The sequence below is a fragment of the Camellia sinensis genome, chromosome 11 (assembly GCF_055761805.1).
Source record: "Camellia sinensis isolate YWXY chromosome 11, ASM5576180v1, whole genome shotgun sequence".
Taxonomy (NCBI): Eukaryota; Viridiplantae; Streptophyta; class Magnoliopsida; order Ericales; family Theaceae; genus Camellia; species Camellia sinensis.
The window spans coordinates 140,779,458-140,792,500 of record NC_138971.1 but is presented as its reverse complement, the minus strand read 5'-3'; the positions used below and the strand labels follow the sequence as shown (position 1 = coordinate 140,792,500).

The 13,043-nt window shown below is 40.2% G+C and overlaps 1 pseudogene; it reads right to left on the bottom strand.

Annotated features, from left to right (window-relative positions):
* Positions 1-373: 373 nt before the first annotated feature.
* On the bottom strand, positions 374-1,042 carry LOC114305365 (COP9 signalosome complex subunit 6a pseudogene; annotated as a pseudogene).
* Between the last annotated feature and the right edge of the window lie 12,001 nt (positions 1,043-13,043).

Sequence of the window (13,043 nt, the reverse complement as noted above, 5' to 3'; positions counted from 1 at the left end):
ACCAGAGAAAATTTCAATCCAGAGAAAATTGAATTACTCAAACACCAAAAATAGAGACAAATAGATACTAATTCCATAAGCTTCAGAACCAGAAAACTTGTTAGGCCAAGTCCTCAGTGACAATTGAAATTTCAATATTCGGATTCGAAAAAGACACATTCTTGACTTCAATCTTCGGATCTCTGGAAATGTTTACAAATACTCCACTGCCATCAACAAAGGTCTTAGGGAAAATCACTTACCATGAACATCAATCCAAGCAATCGAACATCACTTACAGAGAAATTTTGGTTCATTCTGGTTCACAGAGAATTTCTCTGGTTGAATTTTCTCTGAACTTCATAGAGAAATTCTAGTTCAGATAAATTCTGGTTCACAGAGAATTTCTTTGGTCGAATTTTCTCTGGACTTCACATAGAAATTTTCTCCAAACTAGAGAAATTCTCTCCAAATCAGAGAAATTTGGTTTAAGGTGGGCAACATGGTCAACTGAGATTTGTTCAGCTTCCACTGTCTTAATAATGTAGCTTGAATAGACAAAAATAAGCTACGGAATCCCATCTATGATGTGCAGCTCACTTTCATATATAGTCACTGGAAGATCCTTCTATGAGTGATTGATTGAAGAGTTGAGAAGAACATATGCAAGGCTTTCATTAATATCCATCAAAGCTTTGTGTATCTGCATATCTGCTTCTTGGGCTTCACTTCCGGTTGAATACCATCCCAGTATATAGAAATTGGGAAATAGTTTCTTATATAGTTCTTGCTTTTTCTCGAGAAAGGGTCGATTGACAGAATAGGTGAAGGGATTAGAGAAGAGCTCGAAGCTGTTGAAGATCTCGATTGTAGGTCCCTTCTAGACGTCAATGACACATTTGAAGACCTTCGGTGGGGGAGGCGGAGTGGTTGCTTCGCCGCCGTTGGCGGCAGCATAAGGTGGTTGTGATTGGGACTTAAGACGAGTGTAGTGATCAGAGATGTTGAGAATTACAAGTGGATGGAGCTTGAATGTCAGTCCACTGCTCAATGATGATGCCATTCTTCTCTCTCTGACCTCCGATGATCAGATCAGATCAGACCGACTTCACTCTGTTTTTTTATGGTTGATTGATTCCCAATATATAGAAATTGAGAAATACTTTCTTAATATCAAATTTCTCTGCGATAGATGGGTGTGGGTTGAAGGACTTTAGATATTAAAAAATAATATTGTGGATCTCTTCCATTACTAGAAATGGAAGAGGGACCTTACACTAATTTTTCCTAATAAAAAAATAAGAAATTAGCAAAAAACTTTTCAATTAATAACCAAAAAAATATACCAAGTGTTATAACCAAGTCATAATTTGTATATTATAGAACTTGCTGTTGTTTATATATATTTTTTTCAGGAAAAAATATTTTGATACTAGTGGAATTCATATTTTTGATAAATTTGATTAAGACAAATGAAATTTGACTTTAGGTTGAGAATCCATTTTTTATTTTAATTTTGAAAGAAATTATTTTTATAAGCCTTTTATATAGAATCACACACATAGTGACAAAAAATTTCATTAGCTATTAGCAAGTTTATTTGTATTTGAATTTCAATTGTTAAAATTTTTCACATATCAAATATTAAGTTTCAAAATTAAATTTTCATTTTAAAAATAAATTCCGTGTATCGCATGGGTCACCCACTAGTTATTATTATTATTTTGTTGAAAACAACGATTTTTTTTTTTAATTTTAATTACAATGATTTTGTTATCGATGTATATATATTGTTTTTATTTTTATTTTTTTAATCTTAGATAATGATGATTTAAATTTTTTTATTGCTAACTCCAAACAAGATTATCAAGGACTCACATCATATAATAATTCACACCTATATTGTAACAATCCCGACCCATGATTAACGTTAATCTATGCTTAATTATGCCTAATAAGTAATTAAAGTGAAATTTTGCATTATATGTTGCCTTATGTATGTTTATATCTGTTTAACGTAGAAAGATCTGTTTATGTTTTCGTTTCGATTTGTGAATTGAAGGCCTTATCGGCATCTAGTTTAGAAATTGACTTGATTTATATGTTAATTAGAATTTTTAGAATTTTATGATAGGTTTAATTAAAATTCAGTTTGAAACGATTAAATTAGAATTATTTAATGTCCACTTGATTAGTTTGATCAACAATTAATTACACTATTATCTAAGCCTATATAAGGCACCAATTGTACCACCACTCAACCTCTTCCTTCATTTCAATACACTTTGAGCCTACCCAAACAAACCAACATGAGAGAGAGAAAGAAAGAGACCAAGAGTGAGAGTTTGATATCAATACTTGTGGTTGGGAAGAATTTGCTAGAATTGAAGGAATTGGACTTAGAAATTCAAGAATCAAGCTTCTAACTCTCATCTTGGCAAGCCTAAGTAAGAATCCAACCCTTAGATTGAACAATTATGAGGTGTAAGACATAAACTCCAGAGATTTGAGTTGATTAATGCAAGAATTGAATTAGAGCTGAAGAGAATTAAGCCATACCATGTATGTATGCATATATCATGGCATTTTGAGTTTGATTCTAAAGAATTCTCACATGCATGTATCTATCTTGACTTAGTTTGGAGAATTCATCATAATCCTTACCATTTGACCTTAAATAATCAAGTTTTGGAAAGCCTTAGTTCAAAGTGATTCACGCATGTCATGTTCATGGCATATTCATAAAGTTCAAGTTTAAGTTTTGAATAATTGACATGCTTTTGGGCCTTGATTCCATGAAATGATCTTCAATTCCTTATGTTTTCCAAGTTTAGACTTGTTTTCTCAAGTTTTGGGGCCCAAAGGTTGAGTTTAATGGCTTAGAATTCAAGTTTGGAGCTTGGGAGTGCAATCTGGAAATTCTAAATTCTGCACTTCTGCTCGAGCGTAAGAATCTGCGCTCGAGCGGCCACTCTGTGATCTTACAGTTCCGCTTGAGCGACTTGAAGTTGGCTCGAGCGCGAAACGCTTGCTCCCAAAAGTTTGCATGTTTTTTAGATCGCTCGAGCGGCAAGAGTTGCGCTTGAACGAGGGCATGAGTCTCATGCTCGAGCGAGAGTTGAACGGCCATCGAGTGGAGATTTCACTTAACCAGGACTTTTGCTAATTTTACCGAGCACTCGAGCAAGGGAAGTTACGCTCGAGCGTCCCCTCACATTTTGCTTGTCCACTGGAGCGAGGGAAGTTGCGCTTGAGCGAGACCCTGTTTTCTGCAAATTTTGTTAAATGTGTTCAAGTACTTTTTAGCATCCTCATTGCATCCTAGGCACTCCTAGGCCATGATTAAGACTCAAAAAGAGGTTAAGATTTAGAAACACACTAAGAATGAAACAAAGGAAGTTAAGTACCAACCAAGTGTGTGTTTCATTATGTGTTTTTGCTATGTATGTGTAGGTCACGTGCCTCAAGTTATTTGATTTGCCTGTTCTACAAGTAGAGCCATCTGTGAGTAATAACTTAGTAAAGTTATGTTTAATCTTAATTATTTTCTGAACGATATGAATTAAGATCTGTTTTATGAAATATTATATTCTGTGTAATGAGTGATTGTCCAAGTTTTTGAAATGTATTCGTGGCATCCTTAGCACAAGGCCCTAGCCCGAGGGTAACAATACCATGCATTTATAAGCAAGGCCCTTGCCGGAGGGGGGGGGTAATAATAACGTAGTCTCGTGGCCTTTACTTGGGGGTAAAAATACCGAGGTTCAAGCAAGTTACAAGTTTCCCGGTACCGGAGGTTCCCAATGGAACTACCGAGCAAGTTAATGCTAATGGATGTACCATGTATAACAAAGCATGAACTCTGATTTCTATATGTAGTTAAACAAGAACGGGAATATATCTGTTTCTGACATGAACTCCAATTTCGATACCTATTATGGACATTATTCATTTAAATCTTTTACTCTGTTATTATTCATTAGGCTCCTGCTAACTATTTATTTTATGTATATAGGTGAGCAGGCGCGTGACTAGGCCTAAGCTGCTGCCTAGTGTGTTGAGTTAGCCAACCCCTGTGCCTCCCGGGGAGGTTCCCTTTTGAAGAAGTCAAGTTTTGTGAACCTGTTAAAGATGTTTTGCTATTTGTTTTGTTTATTGGTGTATAAGGGTGACGTAAGACTAATGTATAAATGACGTCATATATATATTATGTCTCATATATGTTATCATAGCTCTATGGACAATGTACATTTCTATAATTGCTTCCGTAGCCTCTTATTATATGTCATTCTGCTAAGAGGCCTTTGGTAATCCAAGGATTACTGACTGTTTACGACACTAAACCATAGGGACGGGTTTGGATCGTGACATATATAGTAAAATTTTAAATATATATATATATATATATATTTTACATCTCTAACAAGTTTCTTGTTAATGACAGACTAAAATTTAGAAGTTATTTCGTTAAAGCAATTATATCATTGTAGCTCGGCTTTTTCACACCCCCTTCTGGAAGTTTGAAATAAGTCCTACAATTCGGACTCCCGCGGTTTTGAATCTAATCTCACAAGTTCAATGTGAAATTGATAAACACCAAAGAGTCCAAATTCGGCTAATCTTTTGGAAAATCGATTTTGAATGAAATTGTCAAAAATGGACTGCTTTGCCAGATACAGAATAGCCACCTAAATATTTTATTTTGGGAAAATTTAGAAAACCCATGACTCGTGCCAAAGGCCACGTGTCCATCATTACCAAGATTGTCTCGGCTCGGGAACTTAGGTACAAGAGGGGAAAGTCATGAATTGTGCACCCCTGCTAGCCCGATCAAAGATCGGCCTCTACTAATCATGATATGATTTTTATCAACATTATATGCTCTTGTTCTGGTTTATTAGGCTAGCATTTACTATGTGATGCGCACACACAAGGTATAGACTAGTTTGCTCAAATTGGAACGATTGAATTTCATGTTTGTTTTTCAAGAAGGGTTTGATTTTTCTACTTAACAAAGTGGGCTTAAAGTTTGTGAATTTGCCACTTTACAAAGTGGGCTTAAACGTACATTCATTGAATCATTTCAATTCAAGCAACAAGCCTCCATCCACAGGCACTCAAACAGTTTAACAAGTAAGCACTTAGCCTCATGGCAAACGCTAGTCATGGCAGTCACTCACACTCATGCAAGTATGCTAAAGCACTAAAAACTCACCTAATACTCTAAGCTAAGATAAAACAAAAGAGTTAGAAAAATATGCATGATTTCTAACTATACAAGATGACTAATGCAACACATGCAATAATGCAACTAAAATAGGCTGAGCTACTTAACATATTGTTTGCAACAATTTCATAGCATGCATTTAAACATGTATTCAATGAGATAATAAATGACAATGCAAGTTTGAATGATGAATCGAATCTCGGTGCATGCAAGACAAATGAATGGATGCAAACATATGATATGCTAATTGAAACGTGTGGGGGCCAAATAATGGGAGTCGAAAGAGGCCGAATATTATTGGACCTGGAGAGTCAAAATATATACATCGCGTTCGGCCCCGTCTTGCACATTCAAATCCTACCTTATTTGGCCAAATAGCCAGTCAAGTAAGGGGCCGAGTGAAAAGCGGTTTGCAACAAAAGAAGCCGAGTAAATAGTTATACGGCGAATTGAAAGTGGGCCCAGTCCCGAGGCCCAAGAAAGAAAAGATATAAATAGAAGAACATCAGCCAAACAGAGGTACGAGAGAATCACTACACTTAACTTAAAATACAAGTAATCCAAACAGTAGGGATTGACTTATCCGTCAGAGTGCTAATTCCGGCACCCCCGACCGGAGTGTTTGTTTCTTTTCAGGTCGTTGTAGACACCCTATTTTTTACCGACCTTACGACTCAGACATCATCGATTGAGTGCTCGGTGATGGTGCATGTTGTGCTCGTTCTGAGGTTTCAAAGTTTTGGTTGAGAGCCTTGCCTCCGGGCCTCGGAACCCTTTGTGCTTTGGCTCGATTTGCGGACCAAGTCTTGTTTTCCCTTCTCGGAGGGAGGGAGTGGTCTTGTAGACCATCTCTCTATGGTCGTAGACTACTTTTCGTGGTCGTAGGCCACTTTTCCCGTTTGGAGACTAGTTTCCGGTTTTTGGAGCCTTTGGTCGCGCGCGTTGTCTCGGGACCGCTTAACATTCTCCGTTTGGCGTGATTTATGAACCACACCTTGTTGCCTCTTCCTAGAGGAACACTGTGGTCTGGGAGACCACTTTTGTGGTTGCATACCACTTTTGATGCTCATCAGCTAGTTTTCAGGACTTTCGGCCGCGTGCTTTGCCCCCCGATTTCTCGTCTTGCATCCGCTTTGGTTTATTTTTGGTACAAACCGTGCTTTCCTTGTTTGGAAGGTGGTACAAGGGTGGGAGACCAGTATTCCTCCTTGGAGACCACTTGTCCTTTTTTCAGCTAGTTTTCTTGTCAGATAACTGGCTTTCTTGGTCTTTGGACCATCTTTTCTGGTCGGCCACCACACCACCACCTTGCATTTAGTGTGTTGACCTCTCCCACCTATGGCCGACCAGTTTTTGCTCTGGTTGACCACCTAAAGTGGTCGGCCGACCACTTTTACTAGCAGGCCGACCACTTCAAGTGGTCAGCTGCTTTTTGGCACCTTTTTAGAGATATTTTAGGACAGCTGGCACAGCTGGAGAGCATTTGAGCCATCCTCCATACACGTGTATGGAGGGATGGCATTCAAGCTTAGCTTCTCCAAGACGCTTTTGCTTTCCTCTTCTATAAGAGGGAGGCTCCTCCTCCCTCCTCCAGGTTCAGAATTTTTCCCCAAGAGAGTTACATATAGCTTTGTCTCTATATCACTCTTGTTCTTCATTTTTGTGTTCAAAAGTGTAGATTTGTCTTACTTTAACACACAAACACACACTCAAACACCATCCTTTTGAGGTGCTTAGGGGCTGATTTTGGTGTTCTTGGGTTGCCTTGAGCTTGAAAAACCTGCTGGAGTTGCAGTTATAAAGAGGGTCTTCAAGGGTGAGCTTTTGACCTTTAAATCCCCCTTTCTTGCGTAAGATTTTAACCTATCTTGCATGATGTTTTAAGCTTAACTTATACCTGATAAAAGTTCTGTTTTTGCATGCTTTTGATCTTTGTTTAAGATCACTTTTGTGTTTGGGATTTTTTACCCCCTCTTAGGCCTTGTTTGGCCTTGTTTTTTAGCCTTTTTTGTGAGCTTCGGGACCACCTTGTATTGGTCTTCTCACCCCTAAAATCTAAAGGGATTTCATTGGTGGGGATGGTGTTTTAAGGTCCTAAGAAGGGGAGGGCCATCACCTCTCCTTGCATCTTCTTTACATGCCTTAATATACCTCGTGTTTGAGCATCTTTACTAAGCTTGTGTTAGCTTGTTCTTAGCATGTATTTGTGGTTATTTTTCTGAGGCATACCACTGTTTTTACTTGTCTTGGTCACTTCATGCATGGTTAATACACTTGTAGTGTAAATCACACAAACTAGCTTTGTATGCTATATGAAGTAGCATGTCATTCTAGCTTGTTTTCTTTCCATTTCAGCATGTTTTTGGTGATGTTTTGCCATGTCATGACTCTGTTTTGGTTTGGTTTGGTTAGCCTTTGCATGCTCCTTGCACTTGTAGTACAATCCCATGAAATAGCCTAACATGCATCATGTTGTAACATGTCATTGTAGCATGCTTTTGGCTTAACATCATGAAGATTTTGTCCATGTTTTAACATGCTTTAGCTCTGATTTTAGTTGTTTTGGCCATGCATGACTTGCTTTGTATAGTTATAGTCCAATCTAGCTTGTTAGCTTTGTATACCAAGTCCACTAGCATGCTCTACTTGGCTTATTTGAATGATTTGGCATCACTTGTTATGTGATTTCAGTCCATGTTTCATGGCCATGCACTTGCATTTATCACTCATTCAATGTGTTAGAGGGTTTGCCCCTTTATGCCTTAACATGAATCATTGCGTATGCCTTCATGCCATAGCTTGCGAACCATCATTTCAGTGTTTATTTGGGGTTATTATGCCATGATATAACTCTGATTTTTGTTGCTTAAGTCATCCCATGCTTGGTCTTAATAGGTGTAGTGTCATGCACCTTATTTGCCTTGCATTCATCATGTCTCATGCCCTTCATGCTAGCATATTTTGGCCTACTTCCATACATGTTTTAGACTCATTTTAACATGTTCTAGGACTGTTTTGGGTTGCCTTGGTCAATGCTTCATGTTTTGTATACTTGTAGTACAAATGCTCTTGCTTGCCTTAAGCTTTGAGCACCATTGCATGCTTTATTTGTGTTGTGTACATGATTTGGCATCACTTAACATGACATTTCAGCGCTTATAGCATGCTTATGTTCCCACTTTATTCATGCTTTGAATGCTTTTAAGGGTTATGCATTGCGGCCTTGTTATGGCCTTAGCTTGCATGCTTGCATGCCTAGGCCTTTGAGCCTCCGTCTTAGCATGTTTTGGTCCTTGTTAAGACCTACTTGAGCTCTGTTCATGCTTAGTTCATACATTTGTGCCACGTATTGCATGCTTCCTTTGAGTTGATCTTTGCTAGCTTTCATGCCTTTGGACCCTAGCATGCTTTACTTATGTTGTTTAAATGATTTGGCATCATTTCTTGCTTCATTTCAGTGCACTTAGTGTTGTTACACTTCCACTTTTGTCACTCATCAAGCACTCTTGAGAGTTGTGCTCTTTGGCCTCTTTGATGGCCAATGCATTGTGCATGCATACCTTGCCTTTTGTGCCTTAATTTTATCACCAATGGCCACTAATTCGGGCATGACTGAGGTCTATCCCTTTTAGTTTAAGTCCATTGAACATGCCATGTATATTGCATTGAGTATGCCACATTGTTCATCGCATTATGTATGGCTTGTACTTTGCATTGTGCATGATTAGTTCACATCATTGCATTGTGCATGCTAACTGATATTTGCATTGTGTGTGCATGTCCCTAACATTGCTAATTTGTCCTTGTAGCATTGCATTGTACATGCACGCATTAGCATTGTTCGCATGCCATTAGCTTTGTTAAGTTAATCATGTCACATTGCATTGAGTATGCCATGTAGTTTATTCGCATTGTGTGTGCCATGCTTGCTTGCATTGTGTTTGGAATAGGTGCTAGTCCAAACACAGGAAACGAGGGACGTTTCATACTTAAAGTGATGAAACGTACCTTAATTCCCGGTCGCCAATGCTCTTGATCATACATGATAGAGTTTTAGGCTTTATGTGTTTACTTGTGCATTCATTTTCATATTGAATTGTGCAACTTTGCCTCTCGGCCATCATGCATGAAAATGTACGATTAGTGGCCCGAGGGTCGAGAACCACACCCTTTGAGTTCATCACATGGTAGGGAGGGTGGTTGTGCACACATATCTTGCAAATACATTGCCATGCCCTTTCTTGTTCTCTATTGTAGTAAATTACAGTTCAGCAGCAACAACTAGCCGGCCAGCAAGAAAAAGTAGCTGGCCGACCACTTTTCTGGTTTTTCAACAACCAAAAGTGGTCGGCAGGTGTTTCTAGGAACCAAAAGTGGTCGGCCACCCTCCCATAGGATTCCTAAGGTGGAGTTTCATCTTTCTAGAGCTTGGTGCAAGTTTCTGAAGACAAATGAAAACAGTGGCAAATCGAGGCATCGCATTGGATTTTCGAACGAGGCGACTGAGCGTGCATGCATTCCTCTACCTCGGAGGCTCCTGATTTATTACTTTCCTTAGCTGCCATAATTAGATAGCTAGGTTTTGCTTTGGTCTGTAACTTTAATAGTTAATGCATTAACTATTCAATTTGTTCTGTAATAATTAGTTAACTAGGATTAGTTAATTAATTTGTTGTGTAATAATTAGTTTAATTAGCTTAGATTAGCTAGTTAGCTCCTTATTCGATCTCTCCGTCGAGAGAGCGCATTGTTGTAATAAGCATGCGTGTGTGTGATGCATGTCTTCCAAACCCCCATTTCTTTTTCCCTTTTACTTAACCGCTTACGATGGTTAGTTTTAGGGCATATTTCATTTAGCATACCTTATGCTTTCATGCGTATATCCATTCATCTGTATTGCATGCACCAAGCTCGGCGCATCATACTAATTGCATCGTGTTTCAATTCCAATTTGAATACATATAACAAGTTGCATCTCACATGACATTCTTAGGATAGCCGAGCCTATCTTAATTGCATTTTTGCATGTGTTGCATTAGCCATTTTAACACGAACTAAGATCATGCATTGATTTCTAACTAGCTCTTTGCTTTGGCTCGGAGTACACTGTGAGTGTTTACGCTTTAGCATACTGCATGTGTGTTAATGTTGCCATGAAAACATGCTTTCCATGAGGCTATTTACTTACGTGATTAACTGCCTGAATGCCTGTAGGTGAAGGTTGGATTACTTGAATTGGGACAATTCATTGAAATCCGCATTTTAGCCTACTTACGAGTAGCAAACTTCAAACCATTTTCCAAACAAACGAATATGCGATGCTTGGTTCCAAATTAGGCGATCTAGTCTATACTTGTTTTGTTGTGCGCATCACATAGTAATTCTAGCTAATTAACGGGAATAAGAGCACATGTGTTTTCAAAAACAAGATATCATGCTTAGTATAGGTCGATCTTTGATCGGGCGAGCGGGGGTGCTCATTAAATGACCTTCCCTAATCGTACCCAAGTTCCCGAGCCGAGGCAACTTTGGTGATGACGGACACGTGGCCTTAGGCACGAGTCAGGGTTTCCTAAATTCTCCTAAAATAAAATATTTAGGTTGCAACTCTGTATCTAGCAAAGCAGTCCATGCTTGGCACTTCTTTACAAAAATCAGTTTTCCAAAACAATTTGCCGGATTTGGACTCTTTAGTGATTTATCAATCTCACATCGCACATTGTGAGATCAGATTAAGAACCGTGACATTTGAGTCTGAACTATAGCATTGAAGCCCAAGGGCGCGCCTACATTCGTCAGCTAAGGATCTCGAGCGTCCTAGTGGATCAACAGAGTATTTCCAAACCACTTCCCCGCAACTGGCGCCGTCTGTGGGAATACTCAAATACATCCATGGCGGGCGTAACAGAAGACCCTCCGATAGTCACTGACAAGACCACACAGAAAGACGACCTCACTCCAACAAACATGCTTGGACCAAAGACCATCGCCGCAAGGCGCGCCTTGAACTTCGCTTCACCCTCGACTTCAGCGCATGAGATAATGCAAGCGATCATGGAACAAACAAAGCAAAACGAGCAGAGGTTGGAGAACATGATCGCTGAGAACGAGCGTCTCTGTCAGGATTTGGCCTTGCAAGTGGCGAAGTCCAAACAAGCTGTACGTTAAGATCCAGAATGACCTCTGAGGGCAGGTGGTTGACGACCTCGAGCCCGACAACAAAACACTGACAGTGACTCTGACTCATTATCCCCGGAGCCCAAGCAGAAGGGACGACCTGAAACTACCAGTTCCTCTAAAGAGAGTCCACGTATAAGGCATAAGCAAAGACGAAATGGTTCAGATGAAGAGGACTAGCATGATCCCTTTGTGCGACGGATCGCAAAGGCAGTACTACCCAAGAAGTTCAAAGCCTCGTCGTTCACCTTGTACAACAGGCAATCAGACCCCACTGATCATATCCGTTATTATAAGCAAGCCATGACGCTGTATGCAGACGATGAGGCTCTCATGTGCAGAATATTTCCGAGCAGTTTGGGGCCATTAGCCGTCAGATGGTATTATAAATTGGAGCCGGCATCGATTAAGAGTTTCCATCAACTACAGAAATCCTTCAGGGCAAGATTTATTACCAACGAGGTCCAGCCGAAGCAAGCCGACTCTCTTTGGGCAATGCAGATCCAGCCGGGAGAAACTCTACGAGCGTATTCGGCGCGCTATTGGGAATGCTTCAATCTTGTCGATGATGCTTGCAACGACTCCATGGCCATTACCGCCTTTAAAATGGGTTTGCATCCTGATAGTGCTCTCCGTAGTTCCTTAACTAGAAGACCCCCCAAAATAGTCTGGTCGCTGATGAAGAAAGTTGAGGAATACTGCAAAGTGGAAGATGATGCCCTGAGGGTTAAAGCCGGAAACCTGGCCAACAAGACGGCCCCTTCTGAAATTGCTCAGCGTTAAATTCTGTACCACCTCAGAGCCCTGAACCACGGCATCGGGCCAAACGAGACAAGAGACGCGATTCTTGCCGGTCAAGCGACCAATGCCCCCACTGAACAAATGAACAACTGCAAGTCGATAGTAGGCGCACAAGGCGCGCCAACAAGAAATATACGGAGTTGTCAGAGCCGATCAACGCAGTTATGTCCAAAGTCCAACTCCTTTCGTTCTTCAAATGGCCGTCCAAAATTGTGGGACCTCCCGACATGAGAAGACGGGATAGGCGGTGCGAGTTTCACAAGGATCATGGCCATGACACTGAGAGTTGTTATGCATTGAAAGATCATCTGGAGGAATTAGAACAAGACGGTTGGCTGCAACAGTACGTCCGAAAAGGCAATTCGACCAAAGCAATAGCCGTAAGACAGGATTCGCCTCCACTCAGCATGATCCACATGATATACAGCCTGCCAATGTCATCCGCGGTACATACGATTCAGTCGAACCCTGACCTCCAAAATCAACTCACTCCGGCTAAACGGCCCCATGAAGCTGCAAGCATTGCATTCGATGATTCAAATTTGGCTAGAGTGACGCTTCCCTATATTGATCCCCTGGTAATCGAGTTACGCGTAAACCGATTAACCGTTGAGCGCATACTCATTGATTCGGGAGCACATCGAAAGTTATGTATTACAAGACATTCACCAAACTCGACTTCTCCGAATCGGGTCTTTCTTCAGCTCCCTATCTATTATTCGGCTTCAACGTCAACCCAGAATACCCGTTGGGGAAAATCATACTACCCGTTCGAGCGGGCTCCCGAACAGTGGATGTGGAATTCTTGGTCGTCAAGCTGCCATCGCTGTATAATCTCATCATGAGCCGAACTTGGTTG